Here is an 11,516-nt window from a genome sequence, read left to right as displayed (position 1 = left end):
GGTGTAGTTGTGATTGTGTCAACTGTCTGAGGCTCATCCTGAGGATCAATAGAAGCAATGGCATCTGTTGTGGCCTCCTGAGGTGGCAGGATCTGAACCTTTGCTGTGGTAGTGTCCTTAGCTGGAATAGTTCCTCAATTGGAACTAAAGGCTCTGATGATGCAAGAAGGTCAGGCTGAGGTGGAGGTAGAAGACCTAGGTGCTGTTGGATCTGACAAAGTATAGCAGTCTACTGGTTGTGTTGGGAACACATCTCAGCCATCTTCTGGAAGAGAACGGCGTGTGTGGTGGACAGTGTCTGCAAGGTAGCTACAAGGCCGCGAAACTCTAAAGCAGAGATGGTGATGGAAGGCTCGGATGTAGTAGGAGCAACAGGTGAAACAACAGGAGTCATAAGGAGAGCAATAGAAACAGCCTTAGGCATGGGCACTGGTGGTGCTAAAGTAGGTGATTCAGGGGTAGGTGGTATAGTCTTTGTCAGAAGCTCGCCCTACTCTATAGGTACTGGAGTAGACTGTGCCTGCTCCGTTTGTGGGGGCTCTAGAGGTGCTACCATGGGATGGGCTCCTGGAGGTGCAAAATAGTCTGCCAACTGATTCCATTTGTTAAAAGTGAATTACTCTCGACAAATGCGACGATGCTCGTGCTGAGGCTTAGTAGGAAAACCCATATGCTTCAAGATCTGGCAAAGCAACCTCGGGAATAGAAATGGAATGGTCTTCGCCCTCTGAAGCTTCTTCCTATGGACCATCTCCTTAAAGTGGACGAGGGAGGCCATGATCAAGTGGTATGGGCCAAAGTAGAAGCCCTTTGATATGCGAAACAAAGCATCCAAGATAACTCATCACCTCTGTACCGAATGCTGTAAGGGAAAGAGGTTGGAGCGTAGCACCACATTTATAAGGAGCATCCCAAGTGGAAGCTCCTTTCGAAGAAGGATCGAATCTATAGAGGTCCCCCTGGATAAAATGTGGACCATGTCCCTCTGAGATACTGAGGACCACTGGTAGAAAGTAGATGGATCAACTGGCTTGAAAGGAATTTGTAGAGCCTCTACAATATCTCTAGCCTTGAGAATACCATGATGTCCATCAATGGTGAAGTGAATCGAGGTAGGACTCAAGACGCCACGAGTAGTCATGGACTGGTAAAAGTCTAGTGCTACTTTAGGACAAAAGAACTCACGAGGAGTCATAAGGTGCTCAAGATAGTAACTTTGTAGTAGGCCATAAGAGTCTCGAAGCTCAGGCTTCTGTTGGAAGACCTCCTAATCAAAATAGAACTCTGAGTGGAAAGGTCTTGATTTGTAATCTGAGTTGCCCTTAATGGGCGGTGTTGTGAGCATTGGGCATCTGATAATAGACCCCGGTGACATGTCGGAAGGAAGCTCAGAATCTGCAGAAGCTCGAGCATGTGTAGCAACAAGAGGCTCATACTGTGAAACTTTAGATGACTCGCCTGGGCCTGAAGTCCTGGCCCTCTTGGCAAGAGGGTTCTGCACTGAACTCTGAGGGTGTGAAGCAGTTGCCTCTTGTGTAGTAGCTGGTCTCCTAGTCTCATACTTGCGCTAAGGAGCAAAAGATGAGGGACTAGTGGGCGCTCCACCCTCAGAAGGGGAAATCTATGGGGCCTCTGTGGTGGGCTCCTAAGGTGGCGAATCATGAGGCACCTGAGCAAAGGAGGCTCTCTGCCTCAGAGTGCGACTCTGTGAAAGGGCAGCAAGGGCCCCTCGGGTCTGTGCTCGAAGGGGGGGTGTCGAATGGGAGAGGGACGAAGGAGTGAGATGCGAGGGGGGAGGGGGTGTAAACAAAGGGTCAAACCATAATAGAGGCACAGGGTGACACTGTGAAGAGGTCGTAAGGTGGCATAGAGCTTCACAATGGGAGGGTTCTTGCGAAATGGGGGAAAAAATGGGGGGTTAGGGCTTGGGAGGTATTTAAAAATAATTTGCAAGGGTGTTTTGCATAGTGTTGGGTGTGCAAAATGGGTTCGCAGACCCCTTAGATTTTCGCACAATGTGCAAACTGGTGTTGGGTTTGCGAAATGGAATTTAAAGGGCTTAAAACTGGCAATAGCTGACCTTACTATTTGAGAAGGGTTTCGCATACCTTGCGAAATTTTCGCAAGGGTGTGTGAAATGCCTTGGTGAATTTTTTTCTTCAGGGTTTTTCCTCTGCCAAGAATCTTTAAGGACATGCCCAACTACTTTGAAATCCCCCCTAAAATTGATCATCAAAAACCTAAGTTAAATCAAACCAAAATGAAATTAAAGTGGGAAATCAAAATAAAAACAAGTTACAATTCAAGAAAACTCTCAAATAAAAAATAAAACAAAAAGATATGGACTTGATAGTCTTTAGAAAGACTAAGTCCATTCAAAAATTGGTCTTGTCAAGCTTGATGTAGATCAAGGAGGATGAATTCCTCTTTGTCATGAGAAAAAGGCTCCACAAAGGGCTTGAGATGATGGCCATTCACTTTGAAGCTACTGGTGTTGTTGGAGTTGAGTAGTTCCACTACTCCATTTGAATGCACTTGGTGAATGGTAAAAGGACCTATCCACCTTGATTTCAGCTTGCCCGAAAATATGTGGAGCTTAGAGTCATAGAGCAAGACTTTTTGTCCCTTTTGATAATCTTTGCGGGAAACTAACTGATCATGCCACCTCTTCAATCTCTCTTTTGCAATTTTTGAATTAATGTAGGCATCATTCCTCAGTTCCTCCAACTCATTGAGGTTTAAGGACTTCTTTAACCCAGCTCTACTCAAATCCATGTTGAGCTTCTTGATTGCCCACCAAGCTTTGTATTCTAATTCCACAAGGAGATGGCATGCTTTGCCATAGACTAGGCGATAAGAAGACATCCCAAGAATGGTCTTGTAAGCTATTCTATATGCTCATAGTGAATCAAGGAGCTTGGCAGACCAATCTTTTTTGTTCGTGTTCACCACCTTCATTAATATGTTTTTAATCTCCCGGTTTGCTAACTCAACTTGCCCACTAGTTTGAGGGTGGTAAGGTGTAGCTACCTTATACTTTACCCCATACTTGGCTAGGAGAGTTTCAAAAGGCTTGTTGCAAAAATGAGTACCCCCATCACTAATTATGGATTTGGGCACCCCAAATCTTGAGAAGATGCTCTCCTTGAGAAACTTGAGATCCACTCTATGGTCATTGTGCTTGCATGGGACTGCCTCAACCCACTTAGAAACATAATCTACTCCCACCAAGATGTAAGAACAACCAAAAGACATAGGGAATGGTCCCATGAAGTCAATGCCCCTAACATAAAAAAGATCAACTATCAAAATGGGGTTCAAAGGCATCATGTTCCTATGTGTCAACTTCCCAACCCTCTGGCATCGATCACCACTCTTGCATATGGTGTGGCCATCTTTGAAAAGTGATGGCCAATAGAAACCCGATTGCAACACCCTCATGGTTGTCTTCTGAGAAGCAAAGTGGCCTCCACATGCATTTTCATGGCAATGATTGAGGATCCTCTGTTGCTCTTCTTCAGGAACACACTTCCTTATTATCTGATCCGCACAATACTTGAATAGAAATGGCTCTTCCCAATAGTAGGCATGAATTTTTGCAAATAATTACTTCTTATATTGTGCTTTCTACTCACTTGGAACTTCTCCTATGACTAGGTAGTTAGCAATGTGAGCATACCAAGGAGCAACTTCCACCAACATGAGAGACTCCTCTGGAAAATCATCATTGATGGGCAAACCATGGGAATTATGTGCGATAGCTAGCCTTGAAAGGTGGTCTGCTACCACATTCTTCACTCCTTTCTTGTCTTTGATCTGGATATTGAACTCTTGAAGCAATAGGATCCATCTAATCAGCCTTGCTTTAACATCTTGCTTAGTCAACAAATACTTCAAAGCAGAGTGATCAATGAAAACCACAAGGAAGGACCCCACCAAGTAAGCACGAAACTTATCCAAGGCAAAAACTATAGCTAACAATTCTTTCTCGATGGTTGTGTAGTTTCTTTGCGCCTCATTCAATGTCTTGATCGCGTAGTAGATCACATAGGGTTTTCCATCTTCTCTTTGCCTAAGAACAGCTCTTATGGCAAAGTCACTGGCATCACACATTACCTCAAAGGGCAGTTGCCAGTTGGGAGCCCTCACTATTGGTGCGGTTGTTAGAAATAGCTTCAATTCTTCAAAACTCCTTTGGCATTTATCATCCCATATGAATTTAGCATCCTTCACCAATAGTTCACAAAGAGGCCTTGCAAGCTTAGAGAAATCCTTGATAAACCTCCTATAGAACCTGGCATGGCCAAGGAATTGCCTTACTCCTTTGACATTTTTTGGGGATGGCAACTTGACAATGAGTTCAACCTTTGCTTTGTCAACTTCAATGCCTTACTTGGAGATGATGTGCCCAAGGACAATCCCTTGTTGTACAATGAAATGACACTTCTCCCAATTAAGCACTAAGTCTTTCTCAATGCATCGGTTCAGAACAACTTCTAAGTTGACCAAGCATTCATCAAATGCACTTCCATATATGGTGATATCATCCATAAAGACTTCCATAATACGCTCCACCATATCACTGAAAATGCTTAACATGCATCTTTGGAAAGTTGTGGGTGCATTGCATAAGCTAAAAGGCATTCTCATATATGCATAGGTGCCAAATGGGTATGTGAAAGTGGTCTTATCCTAGTCTTCAACATCAATTTCTATTTGAAAGTACCCGGAGTAGCCATCCAAGAAACAATAAAAATGATGCCTAGAGACCCTCTCAAGCACCTGATCAATAAAGGGCAACAAGAAATGGTCTTTCCTTGTTACTGCATTCAATCTCCTGTAATTGATACACACCCTCCAACTTGTAGTGAGGCATGTAGAGACATCTTCTCCCTTATCATTTTGCACCACCGTGATCCTAGACTTCTTTGGCACAACTTGAGTAGGACTCACCCATGGGCGATTTGATATGGGGCAGATAATACCGGCCTAAAGCAGCTTAAGAAGTTTAGCTCGTACCATCTCTTGTATGTGAGGGTTCAACCTTCTTTGCGGTTGATGAACTGGCTTAGCTTCATCCTCTATGTAAATATGATGAGTGAAGACTAAAGGGTTGATCCCTTTCAAATAAAAAATTTGCCACCCTATTGCCTTCTTACATCTTCTAAGGACTTCTATTAAACAATCCTCCTGATGAATGCTAAGAGCTAAAGATATAACAACAGGGCACTGTTTGTCTTCTTCCAAGTATGTGATTACTACTCAAAAAGTGTTATTTCATAGCTTGTAATTAACTCTTTTAAACACTTTTGAGTAGTAGTTATCACCTTTTAACCCAATTGGCATGTTAAGGACCCTTGCAATCAATTCTTAGAAAAAAATGTGTTAAGTTTTAGTGTTTTGATAGCTTTTTGATCACCAAAGCAATATGAGATTGAGGAGAGTTCTTTGGAATCCATGCAAGGAGTATACCCGGACAGGGCATCCGGATACACCATCGGAGGGCATCCGGAAAACATATCTGGGTAGGATTTGCACCCGGCTGCCTTTATTTTATACCCGGTTGCTGCCATTTACACCCAGATGCGCGCCGCCATTTTATACCCAGTTGCCGCCATTTGCACCCGGCTACCACTCACTTTCCACCCGGATGTTCACATCTAGAATTCTGATGCCGGATGGGAGAGCAGACATTCTGCACAGTGCTGCTGTGTTCTCTTAAAGCTTCCTAATTTTTACCACCGATATTTTGGGATATTTTGAGATATTTTGCTTTAGATATTTGTTATCTAAATCCTCAAAATCTCCTTGTAACCCGCCAATTATAGGACTCCTTAGCTATTAAGTTTGGAAAAAGGATAAATAACCTTTTTTTATATTATTATTGTTATTTTTCCTTATATATATATATCTCTTGGGAGCATGTTCTCGAGAGAGGAAAAGACGACGATCATCAATCTTTTGTACAGTTTTGTAAGGAAGTAAAATACAGAGCCTTTGCTCTGCTTTACCTTCTCATTTTAATTGTATTTTCTTACTAGCCAAACAAGCTCTGAGGATGTTTTCCCAGAGGATGAGAGGCTAAACCTTTGGTTTCTTAGAGTGAAGGAAGCTAGGAGAAAAGTCCATATGCAAAAGTGGAAAACTCTCGTGCTTTAAATACAGGTAGTTAGAGTTCATAAATGGCTTTTAAATCTAAAGTTTTGCTTTAAATCCCTTAGAATCACTTTGAATGGCCAATTCATGGTAAGCTTTTAGGTCTCTGTGGATACTTATTGCTAGATCCACATTAGACCATTAGTTATCATGTACGAGCCATTGGAAAGTGGGTCAAGGTGAAGACCCATAGTGTCGAAAGCCATTAATGGAACTTGACTACCATTTCTATTGACTTTTTATGGATTAAATCTTCACTGTTAAACCTATATCGGTTCGGGAAACAACCATCCTTTATGTTGTTGTCCCCAATACGAGGAGAAAAATCTGGAATTTCCCACTTTGTATTCTGAACTTAATCCTAGCAAGCTTTAGCTCCGGGAGACTTTCTTTCTTCCATTTTTACCTAGTTATATGTTAGTTTAGTTTCAAACACCACTTTCAAAACAGATTTTATTTTCTTTTAAACTTTAAGTTTTTGACAAAGGAAATCATCAGATTCAAGTTCTAATATTGAGTCTATCACTGGTAGAGTGAAAACCCATCCCAGAGTTTAACCCTAGAGCTGCTATACTATATTAGCTTTGCTACACTAGTATAAGGTCATAGGATTTATAAATATTTTTTATTAAAAGACCCGAATGGGCACGAATCAGTATGCATACTTCAACTCTGTGGGTAGGGGCTTAAGAATAAGCGTTGGGGGCTCCTCCTTAGCAACTCTTTGTGTCTCCTCCTCATTGAATAAGGGTAGAATTTCTTCTCTCCTCTTCCAAGGAAACAGGGTAGCAAGCAAATCTGAGGGTTCAAGTAACCCTTCATCAAGATCCCCAAGACTCTCAATCAAATCGTCTTACATTCTCTAATCACAATGCTCTTCCACTAAAGTGTCAATCATGCACACTTCCTTTGAACCTTCTTCTTTTTCCGGATGGATATGCTTCTTGCACAAATGGAAGATGTTGAGCTCTAATGTCATGTTGCCAAACGTGAGTTGCATGACTCCATTCCTACAATTGATGATTGAATTTGATGTAGCTAGGAATGGTCTTCCAAGTATGATAGGAACATAATTAGTTCCTTTTATAACCGGATCCGTATCAAGAACAACAAAATCCATTGGATAGTAGAATTTGTTAACTTGAACCAAGACATCTTCTATCATCCATCTTGGAATCTTCAGTGATCTATCTGCCAGAGATAGAGTGATGGATGTTGGCTTTAACTCTCCAAGTTCCAACTGCTTGTAGACATAGTAGGGTAGCAAATTTACACTTGCTCCCAAGTCCAACAAAGCTTTCTCCACATAAGTCCCTCCAATACTCACTGAGATGGTAGGACAACTCGGATCTTATTACTTCACTGGAGACTTGCACTGTATGATGACACTCACTTGCTCAGTCAAGAAGGCTTTCTTGTTCACATTCAACCCTCTCTTTACAGTGCACAAGTCCTTCAAGAATTTTGCATATGTTGGCACTTGTTTGATCATGTCTAGCAAAGGGATATTGGCCTTCACTTGCCTCAACACTTCAAAAATTTCTGATGCTATATAGGTTCCCTTTTTGCCATGCAAAGCTTGGGGGAAAGGTGGAGGCATGTGTTTCTTCATCATATCTTCCTTGATGACTATCCTCTCGGGTTCTTCATCCACACTAGAATCATGGTCATATTTCTTTGTATTTTTCCCTTTTCTCTTTCCTTTAATTTCCTCACTCTTTTCTTTTTCTGCTACACTATCTTCATCATGCTTTGGCTTGGATGTGGGCTGATCAACCTCTTTACCACTCCTCAAGGTGACAACTGCTTTGACTTCCCTCACCTTTGAAGATTCTCCCTCTTGAGCCGCCACTTCATGGATACCCTTGGGATTTTGATTAGGTTAAGAAGGAAACTTTCTTTTCTCTTGCACTTTGTTGAGGTTGGTAAGCCTTGAGATTGCATATTGGACATTGTCTATGTTCTAAGACAAATCATTTTGCATCACATCCATCCTTTTATTCAATGTACTCTCCACACTGTCAATTCTCTAATTTAGTTTAACATTGATGGACTTCTGATCTCCCACAAAGTCTCCCACAACCTTGCTAAGGTTCACAATAGCTTGTTAAAGATTCGAGGCTTGCTGAGGTGCTTGAGCAGGTTATGTGTACTGAGGTGGCTTTGGTATCCAAGAGAAATTTGGATGGTTCCTCCAATTTGAATTATAAGTGTTTCCATATGAAGCATTGTTATTGGGCTTGAATTGACCAATAACATTTGTTTGATCACCAAACATCTCTCTCACTGCTGGAATGGTAGGACACTCCTCCACCAAGTGCTCATAAGATTGACAAATGGAACAAGGCATAGCTTGTACTGATGTCTCAGAAATGGCTGGCACTTCTTGTATCTTCTTCATTTCTAGCTCTTCCAATCTCCTTGGCATAGCTGCAACCTTTGCCTTCATGTCAATGTCTTCATTCAAAACATACATCCTACCCTTAGCATTAGGTTGAGACTTCATTCTTCCCACCTCTCTAACGTTGGGTTCATCCCATCCTCTTCAGCCACATATCTCAAAAAGTCCATGGCTTCCTCCGGATTCTTACTCATGAAGTCTCCACACATAGTTTCTAAGAGTTGCTTCATTGAAGAAGACATACTATCGTAAAAATAGCTCACTAAGAGCCATGTGTCAAAGTCATGGTGAGGACAAGCATTAATAGCTTCCATGTACCTCTCCCAACACTCATAAAATTTCTCATTCTCTTTAGCTGAGAAGTTCGAAATTTTCTTTTTCAAACCATTGGTCCTATGAGTAAGGAAGAACTTCTTGAGAAACTCGGCTTGTAAATCAGTCCAAGTTTGGATACTCCTTGACCTTAGAGAATTGAGCCAAATCTTAGCCTTATCCTTCAAGGTGAAAGGAAATAGATTGAGCCTCATCAAGTCAATTGAAGCTCCTCTTTCTTGGAATGTATTACAAACCTCCCCGAATTCCTTAATATGCGAGTAGGGATTCTCACTTTCCATCCCATGGAAAGTAGGTAGGAGTGGCACAATGTGAGGTCGGATTACTAGCTACTCAGTGGGAGGCACTATGCATGAAGGTGCACTCATACGAGGTGGATGCATGCGGTCCCTCATGGATCAGTATGCATTGAAATTATCCTCTTGACCATGTTGGCTATTCTGGTCTTCAGGTGGAACATCCATGATGTTCAAGCACACTTCAAACTCAATTTCTTGAGGAGTTTCAATCTTCACAAGTCTTCCCTCAATATCTCTTATCCAATAGGGCATGCACAACTATAGATCAAAGAAACAAAAACAAAGAAAACAAAAGAAATACAATTCTAAGAAGAGGTTAAGGTTAGCTAAAAACTAAATAAAAGATAAGCTAAAATAAAGACAAAGAAATAGTAAAAGAAAAATCATCAAACTTGTGATGAAGATCACAAGTGTTCACCAAAAGTAATGTCAATGTATTTTGGCACTATCCCCGGTAACGGTGCCATTTGATTCGTCCCCAGCAATGGCGCCATTTGATTCTTGCGCCAGACGGGTGTTATCAACAAAATTTATAAAACCTAAATCACCTTACACTAGGGTAGCATGGCTACTATAGTATAGTGGCTCTAGGATCGTCCACAGGGATGGGTTTTCTTCGTATAAGTGACTTTAGTGAAGATAATGACATGGTGCTTTTCCTTAAGAAAATTAACTTTTAAAGAAAATAGAATTGTTGTTGAAAAAGTTGATTTTAAGTTAATCAAAAATAGCAATTGAAGTTAACTACAAAGAGAATGTCTCTTGGAGCTTTAGGTCACTAGGATCGGGTTCCTTAGGCAAAGGGGGAGATTCCGGATGTTCTCCTTGTATTGGGGACAATAATATAAAGGATGGTTATCTCTCGAACCGGTTTTGTATTTAGCAATTAGGCTTTGATCCAAATGGTTCATGAAAAATGGTAGTTGCTTCCCATTAATGGGTTCAAACACTAAAGACCCTCACCTTGAACCACTTTCCAATGGCTCATACTTGATAACTAATGAACATCCATAGAATCCAGAAAGCTTACCAAGTATTGGTCATTCAAGGTGAGACCTTCCAATGGCTCGTACTTGATAACTAATGGACATCCATGGATCTAGCAATAAGCATCCATAGAATCCAGAAAGCTTACCAAGTATTGGCCATTCAAGGTGATTATATGGGATTTATAGCTAAACCTTGAAATAAAAACCATTAATGGTTAACAACTACCTTCATCTAAAGCAAGGAAAAATCCCACCTTTGCATCCGGGTCCTTCTCCTAGTTTCCATCACTCCAAGAAATGTAAAACTTAGCCACTCATCCCCTGAGAAATCATCCGGGTCATGAGCTGAGAGCCCGAGATTCTATGAACAACTCAGGGCCATGATTAACATTAAAGAGTCTAGGTCATGAGCTAAGGATTGTAGATGCCATACACAGGTCTGGGCTGTCGATCACTTGAAAGACTCTGGGTCATGAGCTGAGGGCTCTAGATGCTATGAGCAACTCAGGGTTGTGGATGACATGAAAGACTCTAGGTCATGAGCTTTAGGCTCTATATACTATAAACAACTCAGGGTTGTGGTTGACATGAAGGACTTTGGGTTGTGAACTCAAGACTCTAAATGCTTTGAGCAACTCAAAGTTATGAAATGGTCAAGGTTGTGGATGACATGAACGACTTTAGGTTGTGATCACAGGGCTATAGATGTTATAAACTACTTATGGTGCTAGTTAACATGAGCGACTCTAGGTCGTCAGCTCAAGGCTTTAGATGCACCATACACCTCTAGGTTGTGGTTGACATGAATGAATTTGGGCTATGAGCTCATGGCTTGTTATGAATAACTCAGAGCTATGGATGGCATGAACGACTTTAGGTCTTGACCTCAATTCTCTAGATACTATGAATATCTCAAGGTTGTGGTTGACATAAACGATTCCGCATCGTGAGCTCAAGGGTCTATGTTCTATGATCTGTCTAAGGTTGTTGATTACATGAACTACTCTGGATCGTGAGCTCAGGGCTCTAGATGCTATGAATAGCTGAAGGTCGTGGTGGACAAGAACCACTCCGAGTCATGATCTTAGGCCTCTAGATGCTATGAACAACTTAGGGTTATGGTTGATATGAACAACTCTAGGTCATGAGACTATGGCTCTAGATGCTTTTAACAACTCAGGGTTATGGTTGAAAAGAAAGGCTCTGGGTCTTGAGCTTAGGATTTTAGAAGTTATGAACAAATCAAATTTGTGGATGATATGAACGACTTGGGATCCCATGAGCTCAATCCTCTAGATTTTATGAACTGATCATGGCTTGGAAAAATACGAATGATTT

At 41.4% G+C, this 11,516-nt stretch overlaps 1 non-coding gene and 1 pseudogene across 1 annotated transcript; one reads left to right on the top strand and one right to left on the bottom strand.

Annotated features, from left to right (window-relative positions):
- Positions 1-1,267: 1,267 nt before the first annotated feature.
- Positions 1,268-11,516, bottom strand: part of LOC132254722 (uncharacterized) — a 94,223-nt pseudogene continuing 83,974 nt past the window's right edge.
- LOC132254832 (small nucleolar RNA R71) lies at positions 8,837-8,943 on the top strand. The gene has a single exon (XR_009467213.1). It is a non-coding gene; the product is annotated as a small nucleolar RNA R71 (small nucleolar RNA).

Source organism: Vitis vinifera, chromosome 12, assembly GCF_030704535.1.
Source record: "Vitis vinifera cultivar Pinot Noir 40024 chromosome 12, ASM3070453v1".
NCBI lineage: Eukaryota > Viridiplantae > Streptophyta > Magnoliopsida > Vitales > Vitaceae > Vitis > Vitis vinifera.
The sequence above is the reverse complement of the archived record's forward strand: the minus strand, read 5'-3'. Positions and strand labels throughout refer to the sequence as shown.